This window comes from Chionomys nivalis, chromosome 3 (genome assembly GCF_950005125.1).
Source record: "Chionomys nivalis chromosome 3, mChiNiv1.1, whole genome shotgun sequence".
NCBI classification, from domain to species: Eukaryota; Metazoa; Chordata; class Mammalia; order Rodentia; family Cricetidae; genus Chionomys; species Chionomys nivalis.
Window position 1 is genome coordinate 93,398,567 of NC_080088.1, and position 17,539 is coordinate 93,416,105.

The 17,539-nt window shown below is 53.9% G+C and overlaps 1 protein-coding gene across 3 annotated transcripts in view; it reads right to left on the minus strand.

Annotated features, from left to right (window-relative positions):
* The window catches only part of Elfn1 (extracellular leucine rich repeat and fibronectin type III domain containing 1), a 64,538-nt gene extending 47,984 nt beyond the window's left edge, over window positions 1-16,554 (minus strand). The window contains exon 1 of one of the 3 annotated variants that reach the window (XM_057763443.1): window positions 16,371-16,554. The gene's annotated coding sequence lies outside the window, so the exon portion shown is untranslated. Of the gene's footprint in view, window positions 1-12,481; window positions 12,570-13,438; window positions 13,500-16,370 lie in introns of those variants that run through there. The other 2 variants (XM_057763446.1, XM_057763444.1) reach the window with 2 other exon arrangements.
* Between the last annotated feature and the right edge of the window lie 985 nt (window positions 16,555-17,539).

A 17,539-nucleotide genomic window follows, 5' to 3' on the forward strand; every position in this document is an offset into this window, starting at 1 on the left:
TTTCAAATACATAGGAATATGAAGAGACGTTACAAACAGCCTTATGATGGAAACGTCAACAATTTCAAAGACGTGGATGGGTGCCTAGACAGACACAAGTTTTGACAAGCAACAGAAAATCTGAGTAGACTCGTATCAGGACCCAAAGAGACAACCAGTTTTAAATCTTCGCATGGAAAGAAGCCCAGCACTAGGTGACTTTAGTAGTAAATTCTGGCTAACAACTAAAGAGACAAAATCAAATTTTCTGGAATTTTTCAGAAAAGAAGATGAACTGGGTGTGGCTTTGTACTCTGGTGATCTCAGTACTCAAAAGGCTGAAGTGAGAGGTTTATGGGTTCAGTGTTAACCTGGGCTACACATCAAGACCCTATTCAAACTAAACAAAAGCTAAGACTATAACTCAAGTGGTTGAATCCTTGCCCAAGGAACTGTAAGGAGAGAGAGAGAGGAACAGAGAAACAAAAACAGAGACAGAGACTGAAAGACATAGTCAAGAAACTGTTATTTTTTTCCGGCATTGAGAAAAAATTCCCAGTAGAACATAGTTAAGCCTCTTTGACTCCCGAACATTGATGCAAAATCCTCAACAAAATATTAGTGCACCAAGCTAGTAATATAAAATAATAGGAAAAAGGGAGAAAAACACAGGGCACCTTAGCAAATGTGGTAAAGCAGTTGGCAGTACTATTATGAGAAAACTTGCAATCAGGTACCAACGTTAGGAAATTTTAAACCCTAAAAAAATAAAATCCCACATCTGACTTCATTCTGAACAGAAAAGACAAAACACTTTTCTCATGGGGCGATGGTGGTGCACGCCTTTAAACCCAGCACTCAGGAGGCAGAGGCAGGCCAGTCTCTGTGAGTTCAAGGCCAGTCTGGTCTACAGAGCTAGTTCAGGAAAGGTTCCAAAGCTACACAGAGAAACCCTGTTTCAAAAGAAACGAACAAACAAAAACACCTTTCTCCATGATCACAAAGTGTCTCTACTGTTCAGTGTGACTCTAGAGATGCCAGCCAAAGCAATAAGGTAAGAAAAAGAAACATGAGACCTGCAGCTTGAAAAGAAAGGTGTCAATCCCTCCTTGTTTGCAGATGACATAGCCCTTTATGCATCCATTAACATCTGCTAGAACAGATCAAAGGCTACATTTAGCAGGCTGTGGAACAAAGGATCAATATGTAAAATTTGGGCTGGGGAGATGGCTCAGTCAGTGAAGTGCTTGCTGTGCACACGGCTCAGTGGTTAAGGATGGCTGCTCTTGCAGAGGACCCAGGTTCGGTTCCCAACACCAACATTGTGGCTCACAACTGCCTGTAGCTCCAGTTCCAGGAATCTGAAGCCCTCTTCTGGACTCTGTGGGAACTGCATGTGCAACATGTATATACACACAGGCAAAACACCCATACACATAAAATAAAAAGAAAATCTTTAAAAACAAATAAATCTGGATGTGGTAGGGCTTACTTGTAATTCCAGCACCAAGGAGGAAGAAACAGGCAAATTTTAGTAGGCCAGCCTAGCCTACTCAGTGAGTTCCCAGCCAGAGATCCTGTCTCAAATAAAAAGACGGATCTCGAAAAATGACACTCAAGGGTGTCCTCTGGCCTCCACACACAAGCACACCTGCATACATAAACATACACATGCATCTTGTGTATGTCTAACCGACACTCCTCTGTGCTGCCAGGAAACATTACAAAATTAAGAAATAATTCCATTTGCCATAGCTTAGTCTAGAAAATAAAATATTTAGAGTGAATTTCTCTAAAGACATTAAGTTAAGCTGGGGGTAGGTGCGCACATCTGTAATTCTCACCACTTAGAAAAATGGAAACAAAAGGACCCTGAGTTTAAAGCCAGCCTGGGCTATACTGTGAGACAGCGTCCAAAAAGTGTTCAGTTCACAATGGTTATATACAGAAAATGACAAAGTGCTCGGGAACATTCAAAACCCAAATAAAGAGAAGCAACGTTCTACGATGTGGATTCAAAGGCAGCGATCCTAAATTGATCTATGAATTAAGAACAAGGCCCTCACACTCCCAGGAGGAACTTTGGTAGACACTGTCAGGCAAATCCTAACATTGGCATGGGGTGGGAAGGGACCTGGAAGAGCCGAAATGAGTTTGAGGAGAAAAACTATTTGAGCAGATTAGAATTCTTTGTTTTAAACCCTACTGCAGAGCCCCCATGGTGCAGAGTGTATAACACTGCCATCAGGACAGACACAAATGAGACATAGAGCCAGCAAGATGGCTCAGTAGGCGAAGGTGCTTGCTGAGGACCATAGTCCAGTCCTGGAATCCACAGAGGAAGGGAGAACCAACACCAAGAGCCATCCTCTGACCCCCGCATTCATGCCGTGGCGCACACATGTGCACGCTGATAATAAATAAACATAACATCTTTTTTAAAAATAGACACCCATGGAGCAGAAAAAAAAGAATCCAAAAATAAGCTCCTACGTTTATGGTCTCAAGAAAATATAAGGCAGACGAGAGTCTTTTTAAAACACATATACACCAAGAAAAAAATGAACTCCAGTCCTTCTACATCATAAGCAGACATTAACTTCAGATGGCCAATAAATCTAAGTAGCAGAGCCCAAACTCAACAACTCCTGGGGGAAATGAAGGAAAATCTTTGTGACCTTGGAGTAGGCAAAGAAAGCAGAAAACAAGATTCATGAAAGAAGAGAAAATGAGTAAAACAGACATTGTGATAGGAAAACCCTGTGTTCCAAAAAGCTCATATGAAGAAAACAGGGGCTGGGACTGCAGCTCCGTGGAGAGAGAGTTTCCTACCCCAGCCCAGAATAAACTCTGGTGTGCCGGCACGTGCCTGTAACCCCAACACTCAGGAGTGGAGGCAAGGGATCAGAAGTTCAAGGTCATCCTCTGCTACTTAGCAAGTTTGAGGCCAGCCTGAGCTACATGAGACCCGAGAGAGAGAGAGAGAGAGAGAGAGAGAGAGAGAGAGAGAGAGAGAGAGAGAGAGAGAGAGAGAATATCAAGATATGACATTTACAAATCCGTTTCTTACAAAAGACTCGTTTTGGAATATGTACAGAACTCTCTCACAGTAAATTTGAATAATTTTAAAAGCTAATAATGAGACAAACCCATTAAAATGGGCAAAGATTTGAATAGACATTTTATCAAAGAAGAAATGTGGGTGGCTAAGCGCATGCAGAAAGACATTCAACGTCACTGGTCAACCTGGAAATGGCATATTGGACCCAGCACAGAGAGCACCGCACTCTGGCTCAGATCTCTGTAATAAAAAGACTGGCCATGCCGGGTGCCGAGGCACACAGAGTGCAGCCCCTCAAGGATTGTTAATGGGGATGTAAACTGGTCCAGCCAATTTGGGAGTCTGGCAACTTGGCAGTTTGTTAAGAATTTAAATATAAGCTTACCAAATGACTCAGCAATCCATTCCGAGGGATCTACCCGAGAGAAGCGAAAGCTGGCGTCCACTTGGAGCCTGGTACACAAATGTCACAGTGTGATTCATTACGACCCCAAACTAGAAATGATTCAAACGTCTGTCCCTCGGGATGCGGAGAGAAGAGAGGCATTCTATCGAGACAGGGGAATACTACTTAGCAATTAAAAATAAATAGAGGATGAGTCACGCAGCGACGTGAGCAAACTTCACAAACATGGCACTGGGGCAGGGGAGGTGGCTCGCGGGACACAGAGCTTTGCCCCAGAAGCTTGAGGGCCAGAGTCGGATTCCTAGAAGCCATGCTTTTTACAAAATGGTGTGGTGGTACCTCCCGGTTTGAGGGGAGTGAGAGTAGTAGGGGCTGCCTCTTCCCTCCACTTCTGTTTCAACCCCAAGCTGTGTGAAATAGGTGGGTACACACCCTAGAATTCTTTTCTGGTTGTAGTTGTGGGGGTGCAGATGCTCCCCCCACCCAGCCTGGCACATGTGGTGCCAGAGACAGACAGACAGACAGACAGACAGATGGACAGACAGACAGAAAATATCTCAGAGCTGTGGAGGTGGAGACAGGAGGATTTCTGGGGTTTATTGGCCTCTGCATGCTTACACACAAACATCCATGTACATGTATACACACACACACAGTCACTAAGAAAGTGTGGCAACACATGCCTGTCATCCCAGCACTAGGGAAGTTGAGGCAGGAGGATGGTTGGGAGTTTGAGGACAGCCTGACACTGTCTCAGAGCTAAATGAACAATACTATAGAATAAAGCTGATTTTTTTTGAGGCTCTGGTTGTGTGAATCTGTCAGTGTTGAAGCCCACAGAATTGTACACTCACAGTAGGACTGGTAACGCACAGTGGGTTTGCACAGGCAGGACTTAATGGTATTTGTAGTGTGTAAAAAAATCACAGCTCAAGCTGGGCGGTGGTGGCACACGCCTTTCATCCCAGTACTTGTGAGGCAGAAGCAGGCAGGTCTCTGTGACTTCGAGGCTAGCCTGGTCTACAGATCGAGACCCTTGACAGCCAGGGCTATACAGAGAAATGGTAAGGGGCACCTTGTGACTGGAGCAGGTACCTCACCAGCCAGCCCTGCCTCTTGAATGCCCAGGGTTAGGTTATGCCCTCCCTGAGGCCAGGACTCCCTGGATGGTCATCAATTCATCAGGTTTCCGTCACAGAAGAAGGTTGCCTGTGACCTTGGGGACCTTGCCCCAAATTCAGCTCACACTCCCACCTCTTTTAGGTCCTGCCTTGGACATGCCTCCCACTCAAAGGGCATCCTGATGCAATCACAGACCCAGGGGGACCAGGGCACCTTAGGCCCAGGCACCTTAAAGGCTCTTCCATGCAGCCTGTAGACCACAGGGCACAGGCTCAGAGAGAGAGGAGGACAGAGGAGGGAGCAGCAACTTTATCTTTGACATTTGTCTTGGCTGCCATGCACCATGTACGATGTCCGTGGGTTCCTACAAACTCAGTGCTGCTCCTCAGCCATTGCCCTGTCTCTACCTGTTCCTCTCCGTACCAGGGAGAGCATGGGGAACCCAGTGTCTTCCTCTATGCCTCACCCACCCCTCATTCCCAAATTTACTGTCACGGTCACTTGTTCAGCTTGACACTAACCAACCTTCCTGAGTCACTCAGCTGGGGAAGCATGATAGAGCATAGGGAGATGCCTCAGAGACAACAGGGTGCATGGGGAGGGGCATGGGAGAAAAGCAGGGTGACTAAGACACCCCCCACACACACACACACAATTGGGTGTGCGAGGCTGAGGGGCTGGGCTTTCATCATCAGAGGGTGGGGACAGTAATGATGTAGACCTGGGGGCTGTACAGCAGGCAGTTGAATGCTACTAGGTCACTCGCCATTCTCTGTGTCCCAGATTGAGCTGGCTGTGGTAGGATTGTCCATCTGGTCACAGAGCGTTACTCTGGCCTTCTGGGGGCAGTGAGCCCTTGTGTACACCTGGTTGGTCTTGCCTGACCGTTGTGCGCATGTGCATGCGTGCGTGCGTGTGGCAGGGGCAGAGGTCAATCTTGGTCTTCAGGAGCGATTCATCTTGCTTGTAGAGACATGGTCTCTCACTGAACTGGAGCCCACCGCATAGGCGAGGCCCCCAAGGATCCTCCCGTCTCCATCTCCCCAGTTTGGGATTACAGGGCAGGACCCACCACACCCAGTTTCTTCTGAAGGCTCTGGGCACGGAGCTCGGGTCCTCATGCAGCTGCTTTAGAGACCAGTGGTTCTCACCCTGAACCCCTTCACGGGGGTCATGACTAAGACCATCCGAAAACGCAGATATTTACATTAGGATTCATAACAGCAGCAAAATTCAAGTTATGAAGTAGCAACAAAAATAATTTTATGGTTGGGGGTCACCACAACGTGAGTAACTGCATTGAAGGGCCGCGGCATCGGGAAGGCTGAGGACCGCTGCTCTAGATGGAGCCGTCTTTCCAGTCCTGACACCCTGGATTTCTGACAAGCTGTTTTTCCTAAAGCGCATCCCTCAGATCTAACATGTCCTTGCTCTGTGGGGACGCCAGACAGAGGAAACCAAAACAAGCCCAGATGTCTGCCAGGCGGCGAACACCTCAGAGGCCTGAGTCTCTTCCCTGAGCTCCCAGGACAGAGGAGCCAGGCGGCACTCAGACCCAACAGGTGAGAGGCTGCCGGCGCTCCACAGATCCACACGGCTTCATCTTCCAATGTCCACCGGTTCTGCCGGGTTTGAGACAAGGAAAAGGCTCAGAGCGTGTTCCTGTTAAAAAGCCCGAGCTGTCCATGCTGTTCCTCCCTGCACACACATCTGCATGTCCTATAACCTCGTCTCCAAGACAGATACCAGTTCCCAAGAAAGCTCACCACTGTCACCAGAGCCTGCAGGAATCCGCGGGGGCACATGTACCCCATTTCCACCTCTGAGGCATTAATGGACATCAAAAGGAAGCAAGATGCACTTTTCAAAGCCTTGTTCTCCGTGGGGTGTGTCCCTCATTTCCTAACACACACACACACAGAGGTAAGAAAGGTTTCGCTTTATAGAATATTTTTCTCCATAGGAACATGGCTCCATGTTAAGAAAAGTACATTTCATTTATCAGAAGGGGCGGGGCATTGCACGCCACAGCGCTTGTGGAGAGGTCAGAGGACAACTTGCAGGGGTCTCCTTCCACCATGTGGGTCCTGGAGACACAACTCGGGTAGTCAGTGTCGGCAGCAAGTGCCTTTGCCCACCGAGCCATCTCGCTGGCCCAGCTCTAACTAGTCAAGCGATGTCAAAAGAAACATCACAGTTTCTCCATCACCTGTGTGTCAGTCCGGCTCCTGAGACCCTCAGGTGTCAGACTCTAACTTGTGCCTCAAACAGACTTCTTCGCTGCAGGGCATGGGGAGGAGTTCTTTCTTTATCCATCTGCTCATTTGAAACAATGTCCCTCTTTGCATCCTAGGCTACCCTTGGTTTCCAAGCCTCCTCCCTCAGCTTCCTCAGCATCATCACCACCAGTTCAGAGAGGCCTTTTAAATACATCCCGTCAACCTGGTCTCCGGGAGCTGCAAATTTCCAGAAATTTCCTGAGCCGTGAGAACAAGAATGACCTCTTCCCATGAACTTCAGCCTAGGGTCAGCCAGAACCCTGTGGCCTTTCTTTGGACTTCTTAACCTGGGCACTTGTCCACGTTGGCCTTGAAGGTCCTTTGACCTTCCAGCTTGTGGCGATAGCAGGACCTCGGTTCTTGTTCCTCCTCCCCTGACACCCTCTCTCTTTACATTCTCCCCCCACACATCCTGCCCCCACCCAGGATGTCAGGGTCCCACGGAACAGAGCACCAAATTCAAGAAGTACGGCAGCCTCACCTCTTCTATACAGATACATTGTAACAATCTGTCTGAACCAACTCTCCTCACCTTACATGGGGGATGTCATGGCTCAGAGGAGAGAAAGGGTCACACCCCACACCAAAGGCTTACAGTCTCAGCTCCCTGCCCGGCGCAGCCTCATCCTGGAGCAGAGCGTCTCCCCACCCGTCTCCCTCTCAAGATTCTGTTTTCAGTCCCCTATGTCACCCAATACTTCAGACCCATTTGACAAATTAAAACCTGGAGGCCCAAGGAGGAGGACTTTACTCCCAGGTCACATGACTGGCAAGGGATCACCCTTGAACTGCAGCCCACCCCTCCCAGAGACCCTGGTTGTAGGGAGCAGCAGTGGCGCTGATGGACGTGAAGGATTGTAGCTCTTTCAGGGATAGCATCCAGGGTACCCTGATGCCGCTAGGTGCTGGGAAGGTCCCTGAAGTGCTCTCCCCATAGAGACAGTCAGGAACCAGGTCCAGCACTCTACCAGGCAGGGCGGGGCTTCCAGTCCATCAGCTGGTACCCTTCCTGGATCAAGGCACTGACCTCTCAAGGAACAAACCTGAGAAGCCTCAGGTCCCCTGGCATCTGAGCCGTGGGCACAGTGAGGATCTAGCCCAAGGTCCTTTGCCAGGAGAAAGCACTTCAGGAGCACAGGGCCGTCAGTGACTACATGCAGAAGGGCACGGCTGACCACAAATCCCTCCCTCTCTTTCGCACTCACTGCGTACCCTGGGAAGGTCTACAACCCCTTTCCAGACACGATCCTCACCCCACCTCCACATGGCCAGCCAGGGTTGCCTTCATCCCTGTGTGTGTGTGTGTGTGTGTGTGTGTGTGTTGGGACTATGTGGCAGCCCATACGAGCTTCCGTGTTTACTACACCAGAGGAAGTTAATGACTAAGAGTTGCCGGGGTTTGAGCCTACTGAAAATAAAACTGGGATCTGTCGGTAAACACAAGCGAGTCTCAGGCTGTCAATCACTTCCCTGGGGTTCCCGTGATAAGCAAGATTCTGTCTGGACCCAACAACTTCCAAGGCAGGATGCTGTTGCCAGGGGCGAAGTTGCAGCTTGCGGGGACAGACTCTCTGGTCCTCTGTTGTCCTGTCGGCATTGCCTGAAAAGCTCTGATGGAGGTGTGATCAACAGGGGAGAGGGCGGATGTGCTGCTGAGGCTGGAGGGTTCTGGAGGACACAAAGGCAGGGACCCCTCACCTCCATGATGGAGACCTACGGGCAGGAGCAGAGCTTTCTCATCTGCAAGGCTGGGAACCTGTTCATGCTGAGGGGAGAAGTCAGGTGTGGGGGTGAGTGTGGTCTGAATGCTCTGTCTGGATCGCCATGGCAACAGTCCTATCTGGGCCTCAATTTCCCCATCTGTCGTGTGGAAGGATTGCTTGGAAAGTGGAGCTGAGCTGCCAGGCTGGGTTAATGGGAATTTCTAGGCCAGCTCATGCCTTCCCACTCTCATTTTTTTTTCTGAACCTCAGCTTCTTTTGGAGGTGCCAAGGCCTTGCAGGTGGCCCTGGCCCTGTCTGTACCCCCAGAATCCCTTCTAATTGTCTCTTCCTGTACCTGGAGTCCATGCCTGGGGCTGGCACAGGGAGACCCTTGTGGCAGAAACTACAGGCAGACAGCAGATGTTTGAAGACCACATCATAGGGTACACTAACACACCCAGCACCTAGCTAAGGCCAAGCCTGTGCATCCCTTAAGGACCAGGAGAACATCTTCTGCAAGAGTTACCCCTCCATATTGGGGGCATAAGAGCATGAGACTGTCTCACAAGAGAGGGGACCCTAAGAGACAAGTCACTGTGGTGGAGACCAGAAGGAGGTCAAATCATCAAGACACAGGTTCCCAGTGCAGGCCACTGTCTCAGACTCTCAGATGTGTGAAAGGGCCATGGAGCAGTGGTCCCAGCACTGGTGAGCTGAGCCCACCATGGCTCGGTTTTCCTTCTATCCAGAGTCCAGAGGGAGCAGGGAGCCAAGCGCTCCCCCCTTCTACCCCCCAATTCCCATTCTGTATTTTGCCTAAGGAGGCTAGGCTGGCCTAGGCTTCTGATCTCTTTCCAACCCTGAGGTCCTGGCCCACTGGGGCAGCCTGCAGCAAGGAGGCAGCTCTCAGCCTCCAGTTTAAGTCCTACAGCTCATGACTCCTGACCTTGGATGGTCCTAGACCTTTCTGGAAGATGGTCCAGATCAGAAAGAACCACATTGATACTCTCTCTCTCTCTCTCTCTCTCTCTCTCTCTCTCTCTCTCTCTCTCCACCATAGCCTCATTCTTGGAGCTCAGTACTTGTGAGCTGAGGTGGCTGGCCCCTAACTCCTGCCTTGCTGTCCCCTCCAGGAAGCTGACAGACAGCCTCAGGGGACAGAGTAGGGTCCATGGAGTCGGATGCCCAGATAGGAACGCAGAGGAGTCAAACAAGGCCACAAGTAGCATCCCACTTCTTGCCCATCCCCAGCACAGATGCAGGAGAAAACAGGTGTCCCCAGTAGTCTGAATAAATAACTATTCCTCCCAACCTGGCTTGCTGTGCGACTCTGGGCACCATCCTGTGCCTCTCTGGGCCTCCTCTCCTCACGTGAACTTTAGGAATGGATAATGTCAAGTTCCCTTCAGGGACACCTGCCATCAGCAACTCCAGCAGAGACTTCACTCAAGGCCAGGTGACATTCGGTACATTGTTGAGAGAAAGTAAATCCAGGACAGATAACAAAAGGAGAAGAACAATGGTGTGTGTGTGTGGGGGGGGTAAGAAATGTATCCAGTGTCTGATGTTACACCATCATCTCTTTCCAGTTTACACCCAGAAATTTATGGCCCTATCACTGACTCTGGAGATCCCTCTCCTGCCGGTCAGCCCAGTGACATTTTTTTTCATCTGGTTCCTTCTGTCCCTATCTAAGTGGCACCCACCCCGATGGCTACAAGGCTTAGCTTTTTTCAGCTGAGAAATATGAGTTCATGGGGGGCCAGGGACTCTCTGCTTGTAAATATCTGGGAAGCTAGAATAGCTGAGTCGTGCCGTGCCACTTAGAGTCTGGTCTCCTACAGATGGGAACTGGGTTCCTCAGGGACAGTGATGTGGCAGGATCTGAGAAAGACTTCATGGGTGTTGAGGATAGTTCCCTAGAATCTAGAGGTGGCATTTAGTTTCTGGAGACAGGCAAGGGGCACAGGGAGAGAGAGGCCCTACTGCGCTGCCTGGTTCAATTCTGTCAGAGTGTTGGTCCTACTAAGTCGGCTGAAGAGTGTGAGGCCAAGGATTTAATTCCCATGATTCAAATGGCAGGGTTGAACTAAGTCCCTGGCTTGGGACTCTCCAGGGAGCAACAACCACCTGATTTTTTTTTTTTTAAGGGGAGGCAAGGGAGAAATGTCCAGCAGATTCCTCAACCAAGGTGTAGAGAACTCAAGGCCAAGGCACTTTGGGGAAATTGGTGTTTTCCAAAGGGGGGGTGTGTGACAGGATTACTTCTCCTATGGTCAGAGATCCCCCTCCCCTCTCCTTCAGGCCTCAGAGTGGGAGTCAAGTTAAGGTGTCCACCCCAGCTTTTCTCAGGGTCAGCAGACAGGGATGCCTGCTGTATCATGCTGAGTGACATGCACCCAAGGTCCTGGGGGAGGAGGACAGAGAAAAGAACAAAGCACAGACCTTCCTTTCTCACCTGGAGACCCCAAAGGCTTCTGTTGGGCAGAGTGGAAGGAGGGGTACTTCAGATCGGCTTCAACCTGCCTGGACCTCTGAGGGCCCAGGAAAGTAAAAGTTAAAGCTGGGAGGTGCCAGCCCCTGGATCCAGAGAAGATGGGTGTTCCCTTAGGCTACCCTCAGTCGTCTGTCTGGACTTTAACCCTCCACCTTTGGTGGCTTGGGACACACAGCTGAGGAGTCGGACTTGTTTGATGACAAGGTGACGGCTGGGGAGGCCAGGGGAAGCACAGAGGTGAGGTTATTTCTGGCTTTTCAGTAACATACCTCCAATCTGATCCTTGCCTCTCAGGGCTGGAGGAGGTTCTTTAGAACGTATCTATAGGAGAGATTGAGGAGCCCGCTTGCTTTTTATACCTGCTCCCAGCTCTGACACCTTCCAGAACTCCTGTGCCCAAAGATCCCAAGCTCTCCTGGGGGTAGTTCACTCATAACCCCCACAACCCAACACAGGGGGTGAGGGTCAAGTACACACCCAACAGCTCCGACTGGGTTCCCTCCTGCTCCGGGCTGGAGAAAACAGCCCCCCCCCCCCCCCGACATCCATCTTCATTAACCCTTTACTTCTCTGAAAGTATCATCCTATCCCTATTTTACGGACAGGAAAACTGAGGCTTAGAGACATCGACTGACTCAAGGTCGCATAACCCCTACCTTAAAGAGCATAATATTTCGATCTCAGATGCTGTCAGGTCCTGGAGGGGGTGGTATCTGGCACTAACTTAAGGAACAAGCAGGTTAGGAAGGGTGGGAGATCAGGTTCACAGGGTTTCTCACCCCAACCCCTAGATGAACGGCCATGAGGACAGCTCCAAGTTTGCGGGGAGGGGTCCACCAAGTTTCTAGTAAAGTACTCAACTCCCACGCCAGGGTTTTGACCCAGTAGTTTCAATGCAGACCCTAGCCTTTCTGATGTGTGACTGAACAGTCTCAGGTGCCCTGCCAAAATGATCTCCAGCCGTGGGAAGGATGGTAGACAGGGCAGGGGTGTCAGGGACTCGGGTGAGGAGGTGCGTGAACAGTGCGAAGGTTTCCAGGCCTGGCAGTGGCTGTGGAGGGTCGTTGGCACTGGCGAGCAGACTGGGGTGCACTCAGCGAAGCAAAGAGCTGGGAAAGGGGCTGCTCGACTGGAGGCTAAAGGCTGCGGCAGTGACTCTAAGGCGACATTAGTACCCCTAGTCTCTGGCTCTGCGGGACTGAGCCGGCTCAGATTCCTCTACAGCCAAGTTGCTACAACTTTAACAGCTGCACCGCTTCGGGTTCTTGCACAGGGCCTAGGGCGCAGTCAGGGGGTCTGGGGCGCACGCTGCGCGTTGGGGTGAAAGAAGCGCAATGTCGCCGGCTGGTCTCCCGCGGAGTGGCCGGGGTCCCAACGGCCCAAGCTCGGCTTCGGGCCACGCTGCGACGCAAGATCCCCGAGCTTCACGCTTACCTGCCCGGCCCGGCTCGGCCAGCGTTCCGGGGCTGCACCCGCCACCGCCACCACTGCTGCCGCCTCCGTCCTTCAAGCTCTAAGTTCTCTCTCGGATTGAAATTCCTCCCCAGCTTCGCCCATCGATCTGCGCGCGCGCCCCGCCCCTCGCCGCGCGGCCTGAGGGGGGGTCCGGGGGGGCTGGTTCCCGCCGCCCGCCCTCCCTCCCCTCCCCCTCCCGCCCTCGCCACCAGTCGGCTCCCTCCACCCGCTCCGCCGGCGCTCAGTCCGGCTGCGAGAGCCGCGCGCCCTCCCTTCTCCCCGCCTCCCGGTCCCCTCTGTGCTCCGGGCTTGTATCGCCCTCAGGATCCGGCTCGTGGGAGCTGGAGATCGCGGAGGAAACTGCAGGGGTGGGGGGACACCTGATAGTCCCTCCTGCACGTCTAAGTAGAAGGGAGTATCTGCTGCTTCAGCAAGGGTCTCGCACGACCCCATCACCACCAACACACTAAGACCATCTCAGAAGCCAGGTCTTCCGGTGGAACTGGCCCAGATCCCAGACAGCTGGGACTTAGGAGCCCAGAACGATACTCCTGTCTCTGACCCCCATCCTTCACTCACTCACCCCAACCTCTGAGAGGACTTGAAGGGCTCTCCAGCACCCCTTCAGCTTAGCCTACCATTCCCGATGTGCGCCTGCTTGTAAGGAAGCCCCAGGAGAGAAACCGAGTCAGGAGAGGCTTGCCCCGGGCCCAAGAAGACCCTAGCTAGAGGCTCAGAGCCATATGGACTCCTCACTCTGGCCGGTACGCTGATGACAGCGTCCTGGATAAGTCCTGTTCACAGCCCCACCGGTGCCTTCGGAGCCTCCGGCAGATCCCGGCTCCCCACACCACACAGCCCATCTCATCCCCACGCCGCGCCCCCTCCCCATTTCCTGTTCCCCGCCCGCCCGCTCCTGATTCCCGGCCTCAGTACCCCCTGCACGCTCTCTCTCCGCTCCTCCGCTCCTCGCCAGCAGCTGGGCAATTCACCGAGCATACAAAAGAGTTGACTCAATTCAGTGGCAGAGCAAATCAAGATAAATCCTATAGTGTGTGGGGACCGAAGAAGGAAAGTGAATGAACGCCCATAGCGCCATCCAGTCCTGTGTATGGACTGGCCCTGCTCTAAGGTGGCAGGTTGGATTTCCTCCTGGCCTGGGCACCTACAGGAACTGGAAGGGGGTGGTGGGCTCTTAGCTACCTTCCGCCTGCCAGGCCTTCAAGCACTGGATGAACTTGGAAACTGAAGACTGCATGCCTTCCCAGTCCTTGCTGGGAAGGACTCCTAGAAAGGGATACCCAGCGTAGGCAAAGACTATGTCTTGGAAATGTGTAACTAAGAGGATCAGGTTAGACACAGGAGGGCAGCAGGGCCCTTGGGCCATCGATGATGATTGTCATTTCCCCAGCCTGGCCTTCTGTTATTGTCAGGGCCCAGGCTAAGAGCATCAGATAGATAAATACTGCTGGCCTGAATGTTCTAGGCCCTGGCCCATGGACCTGGGGTGGGAGGTGGGGGAAACCCTTCCAACACAGCTGTATCTAAAAGGGGTTCCCATCCACTGATCTCCAAGGACAAGATTGTGCCTGTGACTTTCCAGTCACTCATGGATGGTATTCTGAGTCTGGTCCGTTCTATGCAGGTGGATAGGAGGAGCCTGACACCCTTGTCATCAGTTCCCCACGGCAAACTCCAAGAGAAGGGGCAGACTTTCCACATCTCTAGGGTTCCTCCTGGCCTAGCATGACCAAAACCCTGCTACAAGTATGGTGAGTCAAGAGATTGAAGGGTGAGAGCTGCTTGTGTACCAGGCACTGCGTTAGTACATGCCCCCAGGTTCACTCAACTGAACTTTGCTCCTCTGACCCCTTCAACAAAGAACAAGCAAGCTGAGGTCCAGGTCCCCAGAGTGCTCTGGACCAATATAGCCCCACCCTCAAGGCGAGTTTGTGACTTCCCAGGGTCAGCAGTCTCCAGGAGGGGAGGAAGGTCCCAGGAGGTCAGCTTAAAGAAAGGAAAACACCAGCACTGATAGATAGCCGTCCTTCCGTGAAAGGGTCCCCAGGGCATCCAACATTGGAGCTTCCAGTTGCAGGGGGGTGGGGTGGGGAGCGTTAGTAAGAGGGTTGGGTTTTCCAGGCCATGTCCCCCCAATCTCCAAGCTGTTCCGTTGGTTGTAACCAAGATCCGGGAGTCCCTTGGGCCGCCCTTCCCCCGGGACCGGACAGATCGGCCGTTTGCTTGTAAGCCATTAATTCTATCACAGAGACGCCGGCGCCGGCACGCGAGGACATCTGTCAGGGACCCATCGCTGCGCTCCACGCCCCCTGCCGCTCCCCAGACCCAGAGCAGCGGAAAAGATGCACCACCTCAGCTCTCCAAGCTCTAAGGTTGTTGAAGCGGGCTCGGAAGCAGTGAACCCGAAGGGGGCGGGGCCGCGGCACCCTTGGGACAAAGAGTCCCCCGAGCTGTTAGGGGTCTGGGCTCTGCAACCTCCCATCCCAGACCGGAAGATGAACCCAACTCCCTTGTTCCCAAATGCTAGAGCCCACCCAGGTTCTGACCTGAGCTTTGGGGTGAGCTGGGGAGAGGGTACAGAACCCTTCTGATACCTCAGGTCGTGGGAAGGAGACACTGTATTGGGGGGGGGCAAGAAGACACTGGCTCCTTCCCTCACAGGGAACGGAGTACTTCCCCCCAAACCCTTCCAGGAGCTTCGGAGGCCAGTCTGCTCGCCACAGCCCCTAGGCAGCTGCTGGTGAATGTGTCACTAGTGGGCGATGGGTCACAAGGACTGGAAACTGCTTGAGGGTGATCCCCATTCATGCCTAGCAGAATGGCCTTGGGGACTTTGCACCCGTAACCTCGGGTGGGGGTCATTTGGAGCGCTTGGGCGTCAAGAGGTCGGCCTAGGCTCTTGACCCCGGGTGGTTAACAGTCCACATTGGGCTGTCTGGAAAGACAAAAGTTAGGGGAGGGGGAGCTGACACCTCGAGGCCTGAGGGGAAAGTGAAAGGAGAGAGGTGGGCGCGCGACGGGATGGGATCCCTGAGAACTGAGAAGGGTCAGCTTCAACGCGCAGCCAAACCCAGCTCAGCGGCTTTCCCAATCCCTACAGGCTCCTGTCACAGGCGCCTGTTAATAACTAGGACTCAGGTCCTTCCAGGGAGCTGGACAGAGCCCGGACACCCAGCTGGGGAGGGGATATGGGTCTTACAATACCCTTTCCAGGACTCCAGCGACTGGAGACCAGTGAGCCGCACGCACGAAATCGAGGCCTCACCACCCACTTTTTCTCCTCCTTGAACTAGGAGCGGAGGTATCCAGACTCAGGGATGCAGCTTCTGGGCCAACTTGGGGCACCATGGCCATCCCGTGCTCCTCGCAGCAAGCGACCCCTCTTCCCCACCCCCAACCTAGACAGCACGCTCAGCAAAGTTTCGGGTCCCGGGTGGTGCTTCCTAATACGAGGGGAGGGGAGGGGTCCCAAGCCCGGGCTCTCCGATCCGCGTAGTCGGGGAGGGAAGTTTGTCCGGCCGGAGCCCGGCAATCGAGAACTTCGGGTGCACCCGCCTAGTGAACGCCGGTGAGTGGGGGGCGCCCTGGAGCCTCGGACCCAAAGCGCTGCATCCGAAACCCCACAGGCTAGGAGGGGACACGGCCCAGATGCGGACACCCAGGACAGGGCGCGGGGGACTGGGGCAATAGAGGAGACTAGGGCTATGAGAGCCGTTGGGGACTCCCGCGCCACCCGGGAAGCCGACGAGAGCGCATCCTCCCCGCCCCTCCCCCTCCAGGGGCGGGGACCTGTAGACCCCGCGTCTGCGGCAAAGGGGACCCCCGCCCGCTGCACACCCCTTCCTACCTGAACCGGGCTGCGGCCCCGGGATCTGGAGGATCGGTCGCCGGCTAACAGTGCGCGCGCGCCCAAGTCCCGGGAGCGCCGCGGCGGCGGCGGCGGCGGTGACTGCCCCTGCTTCCTCCTCCTCTTCCTCCTCGGGGCTCTGGCTGGCTCCAGACAGACCTCCTCCCCCGCCCGCGCTAACCGCCCCTCCCCGAGCCCGCCGGGCTTAGGGATCGGCCTCTCGCCCGGAGTCGATAGGAGCCTGCGGGAGCCGGGCTGCGGCGCTCACTGCGTCAAGAACCGGGGACCGAGCGATCGGAGCAGCCCCGGACCTGCCGGGCAGGCGGGGCGGCCGCGGCGCCGGCGACGCCGAAGGGGCCGGGATGCTCCGGCTTTCGAGCTCGGGAGCGGGCGCGGCGGCAGCGGCCGCGGCGACGCGAGGCGGTGGTTCATTTTGTGAGCGCGAGGCAGGTCGGACGTGGGAGCTGCGCGGGGAGGGGACCCAAGCAGGGGCGGGGGCCGCTGCACGTCCATCGGTGGCCCGGGGAGGGGGTCAGGGCTCCCGGAGGGGAAGTTGGCTGGAGCTGTGGGGACATCTCAGGACACCGATACAGCCTCTTCTCCTTTTCCTCTCCCTGCCGGCATCCCCTGTCCGTGCCCCAGGCCACTGAACCGCGCCTTGGAGCCCAAGTCCCCCCGAGTGTCATGAGGTTGGGACCCTTCGTGGCGAAGGGAGGTGGGTATGAGAAACGGGGATGTGCACACGAGTACAGTCACGGCTGTGCACACACACGCACACGCACGAAGCCATGTAGAAGTTGACCCCGAAGTCAGACCCTGGGTAAGCGCATGTGTCACAGCACCACCCGCAGGGACGGTTGTTTCAACGGGCGGGCTGCGGGGGAGGAGAATAGGAGGTGGTACAAGGTTGTCTGGCCCTCTGAGACGTAACATCCCCTCTTCCCACCTGGGACTTGCTCTCCCCCTAAGGTCACCGACCCAGTTCACAGTCCCTTCCCTCTGAATCGCTTGCCACCACCCCCTTGGACTGAGAGACCTGGAGGCGTGAGATCAGCCCGGCACCTTCCCATTCCCGGAAGGTTCCGAGTGGTGGATTCCCCTCCTACTAGCCTCTTTCTCGATTCTCCGGGGATCCAAGTCGCCTCTCTGGGGCTCTCGGCCCCAGGCAG